This window comes from Macrosteles quadrilineatus, unplaced genomic scaffold (assembly GCF_028750875.1).
Source record: "Macrosteles quadrilineatus isolate MER2022 unplaced genomic scaffold, UCM_ALF_1.0 Scaffold_8__2_contigs__length_117827958, whole genome shotgun sequence".
Taxonomy (NCBI): Eukaryota; Metazoa; Arthropoda; class Insecta; order Hemiptera; family Cicadellidae; genus Macrosteles; species Macrosteles quadrilineatus.
Window position 1 is genome coordinate 96,892,157 of NW_026542601.1, and position 8,082 is coordinate 96,900,238.

Genomic DNA, 8,082 nt, shown 5'->3' on the forward strand with positions numbered 1-8,082 from the left:
TTCTTCATCACTAAGAAAACTCTCTCCATTTCTATCCTCGGACACCCTCATGGTGGGGGGTAGATTGAAATTAGCTCCTTTGCCGGAATCATCAAAACACCCTGTATTGATACCCTCTCAGTGTCATTTGGCAAACCTTTTATGTGATTACTATCACTTGTATTCTCTACATGGTGGTCCAAAACTAGTACAAGCATTAATTCAAAGACGCTTCTGGATTATTGGTGCAAGAAATCTTATAAGAAAACGATTATTTCGATGTATCACTTGCTACAAAATGAAAGCTAAACCCAAGCAACCTCTTATGGCGGATCTTCCACCCTCACGATTTCAACAGACCCGATGCTTTATTAATGTCGGACTAGATTTTGCTGGCCCTTTTCTCGTTAAAGAAAGCACAAGACGAAATGCAAAACTATCAAAGTGCTACATTGCCGTATTTGTGTGTATGGCAGTTAAAGCCGTCCATCTAGAGTTAGTGCATTCACTTTCCACTGAATCCTGTTTAGCCGCTATAGACAGATTTATCGCTCGGAGAGGAATCTGCCGAAACATTTACTCTGATCAAGGTCGCAACTTCGTCGGTGCTGCACGCCAACTACAAGAAATCTACTCTCTCCTGAAGAACTCCACCTCACAGATCTCAGAACATTTGGCTCAACGAGAAATAACTTGGAACTTTAACCCGCCATATGCCCCAAACTTCGGAGGCCTCTGGGAGGCTGCAGTGAAGTCGACCAAACACCATCTTAAAAGGATACTGCAAAACCATAATTTCACGGCTGAAGAATTCACCACATTCCTGTGCCGTGTTGAAGCTGTACTGAACTCCAGGCCGCTTTGCGCACTCTCATCGTCACCTGATGACGACTTTAACTACTTGTCTCCTGGCCACTTCCTCACAGGAGACCTCCTGCTAGCACGACCGGAAGAAGACATCTCGGGAGAACCCTTAAACCTACTCTCACGCTGGCAGCTAGTTTCTCGTGCCTCTCAACACTTCTGGAAGAGCTGGAGAAGAGATTATCTCCATACTCTTATCCAACGCCCCAAATGGACTGAGAAAACCATCAACCTTAAGGAAGGAGACTTAGTTTTAATGTACTCTAATAATACTGATCCTTTGACTTGGCCCCTAGGTAGGATAATTCAGGTTATGACAGGATCCGACCAAGTTGTAAGAGTTGTTAAAGTCAAAACCCCTGTAGGTATTGTAACACGCCCTGTAAATAAGTTAGTTCATCTCCCTATGGTTTAGATTGTGTTACCTTTGTCTTTTTGTACATATTATCAACATTTTGTATTATCTTTATAGTTAGGTAACAGGTTTGTTTCATGATGACGGTTATTATCCAAGGTTTTGGTTTTAAAGATTTACCGTTTCTTTAATGTTCTTTAATATTTTCTCAAAAAATGCTTTTTTGGGTGGGGGGAATGTTCGGTACTTATTTAAAGTCCCTAGATTGGTGCTACCCTAACCTTGCCCAACGTTATCTACGGCGAATCGTCCCCACTCCGACTACTGGAAACGCTACTCACTAGCATTGCCGACGGCGTCATGGGCAGACGTCCGCTACATTTTCCTACATAACTTTACATAGACTTTCATTTACTCATTAATTCAATTAACTTCATTTCTGTCAGTTTTAAGTTTTTTTTTCAATATACCAGTCATTTTTAACTTCACCAGTGCTAGTCATTTCCCTTGTTGTTGCCCCCGCACCCTTGGTCTACACCGCTGCTGTCTACACCACTTCCATCCCTTGGACTACCCACTACCTTGGACGAGACGGACATCATCCACCTTCAAGACATCCGACAAGGTAACGGTAGCACCAGAATTAATTTTGTTGTTCAAACCGCCGTACGGCGTTCCGTTAAAGACCGTACAACAGCCATTATACGATTAGGAGGAACTAATATATTCAGATAAAGTAGGATATAATATTGAACTGATATATTTAGATGTATTCATCACTTGTGAAATTAGCAATTAATTTGTAATTAAAACTTGCAGCAACAACAGATGTGTTTACAACCCGAGTGGAGCTGAAGCCCGGGGAGCAGAGGTCGTGGAAGGTAGTGTTTGACCCTGAGGTACAGGGAGTGTACCAGCAGCCACTACAGCTGGAGGTGGCAGGATGGAGGAGACAGTACCATCTGACACTAGAGGCTGTGTGTGACATACCACATGTAGACACTCACCCTGCTGCCATGTTTGAGAAGGTATGTCTGAGTAGTAGAGGTCGTGGAAGGTAGTGTTTGACCCTGAGGTACAGGGAGTGTACCAACAGCCACTAAACCTGGAGGTGGCTAGATGGAGGAGACAGTACCATCTGACACTAGAGGCTGTGTGTGACATACCACATGTAGACACTCACCCTGCTGCCATGTTTGAGAAGGTATGTCTGAGTAGTAGAGGTCGTGGAAGGTAGTGTTTGACCCTGAGGTACAGGGAGTGTACCAACAGCCACTAAACCTGGAGGTGGCTAGATGGAGGAGACAGTACCATCTGACACTAGAGGCTGTGTGTGACATACCACATGTAGACACTCACCCTGCTGCCATGTTTGAGAAGGTATGTCTGAGTAGTAGAGGTCGTGGAAGGTAGTGTTTGACCCTGAGGTACAGGGAGTGTACCAACAGCCACTAAACCTGGAGGTGGCTAGATGGAGGAGACAGTACCATCTGACACTAGAGGCTGTGTGTGACATACCACATGTAGACAATCACCCTGCTGCCATGTTTGAGAAGGTATGTCTGAGTAGTAGAGGTCGTGGAAGGTAGTGTTTGACCCTGAGGTACAGGGAGTGTACCAGCAGCCACTACACCTGGAGGTGGCTAGATGGAGGAGACAGTACCATCTGACACTAGAGGCCGTGTGTGACATACCACATGTAGACACTCACCCTGCTGCCATGTTTGAGAAGGTATGTCTGAGTAGTAGAGGTCGTGGAAGGTAGTGTTTGACCCTGAGGTACAGGGAGTGTACCAACAGCCACTACACCTGGAGGTGGCTAGATGGAGGAGACAGTACCATCTGACACTAGAGGCTGTGTGTGACATACCACATGTAGACACTCACCCTGCTGCCATGTTTGAGAAGGTATGTCTGAGTAGCAGAGGTCGTGGAAGGTAGTGTTTGACCCTGAGGTACAGGGAGTGTACCAGCAGCCACTACAGCTGGAGGTGGCAGGATGGAGGAGACAGTACCATCTGACACTAGAGGATGTGTGTGACATACCACATGTAGACACTCACCCTGCTGCCATGTTTGAGAAGGTATGTCTGAGTAGTAGAGGTCGTGGAAGGTAGTGTTTGACCCTGAGGTACATGGAGTGTACCAGCAGCCACTACAGCTGGAGGTGGCAGGATGGAGGAGACAGTACCATCTGACACTAGAGGCTGTGTGTGACATACCACATGTAGACACTCACCCTGCTGCCATGTTTGAGAAGGTATGTCTGAGTAGTAGAGGTCGTGGAAGGTAGTGTTTGACCCTGAGGTACAGGGAGTGTACCAGCAGCCACTACAGCTGGAGGTGGCAGGATGGAGGAGACAGTACCATCTGACACTAGAGGATGTGTGTGACATACCACATGTAGACACTCACCCTGCTGCCATGTTTGAGAAGGTATGTCTGAGTAGTAGAGGTCGTGGAAGGTAGTGTTTGACCCTGAGGTACATGGAGTGTACCAGCAGCCACTACAGCTGGAGGTGGCAGGATGGAGGAGACAGTACCATCTGACACTAGAGGCTGTGTGTGACATACCACATGTAGACACTCACCCTGCTGCCATGTTTGAGAAGGTATGTCTGAGTAGTAGAGGTCGTGGAAGGTAGTGTTTGACCCTGAGGTACATGGAGTGTACCAGCAGCCACTACAGCTGGAGGTGGCAGGATGGAGGAGACAGTACCATCTGACACTAGAGGCTGTGTGTGACATGAACTCTGGAACTGTCCTTATCTAGTGAATAGCATTCAACAGGTATTTTACTTCCTTGGAATTAAGAGATTGTTGTCATTTTACAATCTGTGTTTACAAACATTTGTAAATATTGGAATACTGAAATATATACTCTGTTATTATAACTAATTGATATTGCTGTTGAGACATAACATGAAGAATAAAAAACATTATCCTTGTGGAAAGTGTTCTAAAGATGTTGGAAGGTGCAAGGCAATCCTGTGTAAAAGTGTATGCTGCAAATGGTATCACCTTAAGTGCACTACACTAACCAATGTTGATTTCAATGAAATATCCAGAGGTAATATTATATGGTCATGTGATTTTTGCAAGTCCTTGGATGTCACTCTAGGAACTGATCTGGAAACTAATGAATTGAACACTGATGTAAAAAAGGAAATTGAAACTCAAAATGAAATAATAAAATCATTGAACGATGATCTCAATCAAGCACTTGAAGAGATAAGAGAACTGAAAAATCAAAAGGTTCAACTAGAAACACTGGTCTTAAAAAGAGAAGAAAACATAATTAGGCTTGAAAAAGAAATTAATGAATTAAACATTGTTATTCGAAAACCAGTCTGGCCAAAAATTAAAAGCAAAAGTATCGATACTCAACTAAGTCACAGTTCTGCCTGGATTCACTCTTCACCAAAAAGCCGTAACAATAAAATTATTTCAGAGAGCACTGTAAAAAGTCACTTGGTTCACGAAGATGTTGAAACTAGCAATCGTTTTGAAGTACTCACAGTTAATGAAGATGATGTAAATGAAGAAAAAAGTACTGCGGATCTTGTTGTAGCTAACAATATTAATAAAAAAAGCGAGAAGAGGAAAATGCTGATTTGTGCTGATAGTCACGGGCGTGATTTAGCTTGGCATATGAATGCCGTTCAGGGAACTCATGAAGCTGTAGGTTTTGTAAGGCCTGGAGGATTTACCAGTCAAATCCTTGATGAAAGAAACATCGACCAGGAAACCCTAGGTGAAAAAGATATGCTAGTAGTGGTTAGTGGTAGTAATGATGTGGCTCGAAATGAAGCGAATAATGTTTTTGAAAAGCTGACAAGTACCCTGAATAAAGCAAAAAATACAAACGTTATTATAGTAGATATACCAAAGAGATATGATTTGGCACATTGGTCTTGTGTAAATAAGGAAGTAACAAGAACAAATAAGCGTCTCATGGAACTAAGTGAAAATTATTGTAATGTCTCGGTGATCAAGGCAAGCGAAGCTGACAGACGTTTGTACACCCAACACGGGCAACACCTCAACCAGGATGGCAAGAGATGGCTATGTAATCTAATAGCTGAAAAAATGGCTTCATCACTGTCTGGTCCAAGAGGATGCCTGCAGGGAGTGGAAGAGCAACCGCCTCCTCCAGGAACTGAGTATCTGTCGGAAAACTCGACCCGTCTGGAACAACCCAATCAAGTCCATCACCATCTACGAGCGCAGATGAACCCATAGATATTTGTCTGTCAGAATCACTAGATGTGTCAAGTAAGCCTAGTTTTATTAATCCTTCTATTGTAAATAAAAATGAGGATGTTATAGTATTTAATGTAGCTCACTGGAACGTGCAAGGCCTCACAGGCATTGGTAAAGTTGATGAAATCATAAGCTTAGATGACAGTTTTGATTTAAGTGCCCTGTGTATTTGTGAACATTGGGTTGGAAGTCGCAATCATTTATCAGATATGACTATCCCTGGATTTGTATTAAAAAGTGCTTATGTAAGACAATCAGAGGAGAGGGGTGGCACAGCAATATTTGTCAAATCACACTTTAAGTGTGAAGAACTAACCTTTCTCGTGGATTTATCAATCAAAAATGTCTGTGAGGTTGCTGCAGTTTTCATTAAAGATGTTAATGCTATATGTTTAGAAATTTATAGAGTACCTGATAACAAAAATTTTGAACTTTTTATAGAATGTATGTATAATGTATTTAATCTTTTAAGTGGTAGAAATAAGACTAATGCCTCAATAATTTTATGCTCTGACTACAATGTTAATACTTTGTTGGGTAGTGTCAAAAAATATGTTGTCGAGAATTTATTGTTAAGTTTCAATTTAAAAAATACAATATTTGAGGTCACCAGGCCTAGTACTCGTGGTGGTAAGGATGGCACATGTATTGATAATATATCAGTATCTGTGCTTTCTGAAAGGATCAATTTAGCCTTGGTGGTACCGATGGTTGTTTCTGACCATCATGCTTTAATTTTTGGTAGTAAATTTGAAGTCTCTGCAAGTAGTAAAACAAAACGACATGATAACAGAAATATCAAAATAACCAGACCAGTATATGATTTAAATGTTGCTTATTTTACATGCTTATTGAGTAAAGTTAATTGGTTATCTTTGTACAGATTAGATGGTATTGAGCATAAGTTTGAATTCTTTATGGAAGTATTTATGAGTACGGTTGAAGTTGCTTTTCCGCTTCAGCATAAAAAAACAGACAAGAACAGGCCTAAAAAGTTTAAATGGTATAATGCTAGTCTGCATTTACTTAAAGAAGAGTGTCTGTTTATGTACAGTAAATTTAAGAATACTGGGTGTGCAATGTACAATGTTCAGTATAACAGGCTAAAATCTGAATACAAAAAAGCAGTGAAACAAGCTAAACTAGCCTATAACTGTAGTAGGGTAAAAAATGCCAATAATAAACCTAGGGTCATCTGGTCTATTGTAAACGAGGGTCTGAACAAAAATGAGAGGCCTTCTGTTGATAAGGAATCACTAAGCTTAAATTGCACCATGTTCAATAACTGCTTTGTTGATAATGTAAAATCAATTGTTCAAAGAGTTCCAAAGGCCAATGAAAGTGTTCAACATTATTTAAATAAACTGAGTCCTTTCAACAACGTACACAAGTCTTTTACATTCAATAATGTGTCCGTTGAACAAGTGTTCAGAGCAATCTATTCTTTAAGCGATAGCTTAAGCTTGGATGTATATTTTATTAATTCTCAGATCTTGAAATTAGCGGCACCATACATTGCTGAAATACTTTCATACCTGTTTAATCTTTGTATTGATGAGGGTGTTGTTCCACATTGTTTAAAATTAGTGAAAGTTATTCCTATTTTTAAAAAAGGCTCAAAAGTAAAATATGAAAGCTACCGTCCTATATCAATAATTCCTGTTTTGTCTAAAGTGTTTGAAATTTTGTTAAATAATCAAATTAAAATATTTTTTGAAAATAAATTACTGTTTTCTGATAGTCAGTATGGCTTTAGGTCTAATAGGGGAACAAGTACAGCAATTGTCAACTTCACTAGAGATTGTTTATCGGCATTAGATGCTAGAAAAAAGGTATGTAGTAGTTTTTACGATATGTCAAAAGCATTTGACACTGTAGATCACACAGTACTTATGCAAAAGCTTGGTTTTTATGGGTTTGACACAGTCTCGTTGAATCTGATTAAGTCTTATTTGTCACAGAGGTACCAGTCTGTCTTATTTAATGGCTGTTTTTCACCATATTTGCCAGTGTCTACAGGTGTGCCTCAGGGCTCGATATTAGGTCCTACTATTTTTATAATTTATGTTAATGACCTACCTGCTGCCATTTCCAATGAATATGTGATACCTTATATGTATGCAGACGACCTGGCCATACAAATCAGCTGTAATAGTAATAGTGGTCTCTTAAATGATCAGTTACTACTCAAGTCTAATAATTTAATTGAAGACTGGGCTGCAGCCAACATTTTATGCTTAAACAAAGAGAAGACACAAAGCCTAAATTTCAGTTTTGGAAATTCCTCTGATGAAATGTCAAGTGTTAAGTTTTTAGGTATTACTTTACAGACTAATGTTAAGTGGGATGAACACATTAAATCTTTGTGCAATAAGGTAGCTAAAGCAATCTTTATGATTAGAAGACTTAAGTTAATTGTTAATATTGATGTTTTGGCTGCTGTGTATTTTGCACATATACAAAGCCACCTGTCATATGGTATAGTGTCATGGGGTTATGACAGTAATACAATAAAATTATTGCGGCTTCAGAAGAGAGCCTTAAGAATCGTGTTCAATGTTAATCGTAGGACCCATTGCAAACCACTTTTTAAGAAACTTAAAGTAATGACTGTTCCATCT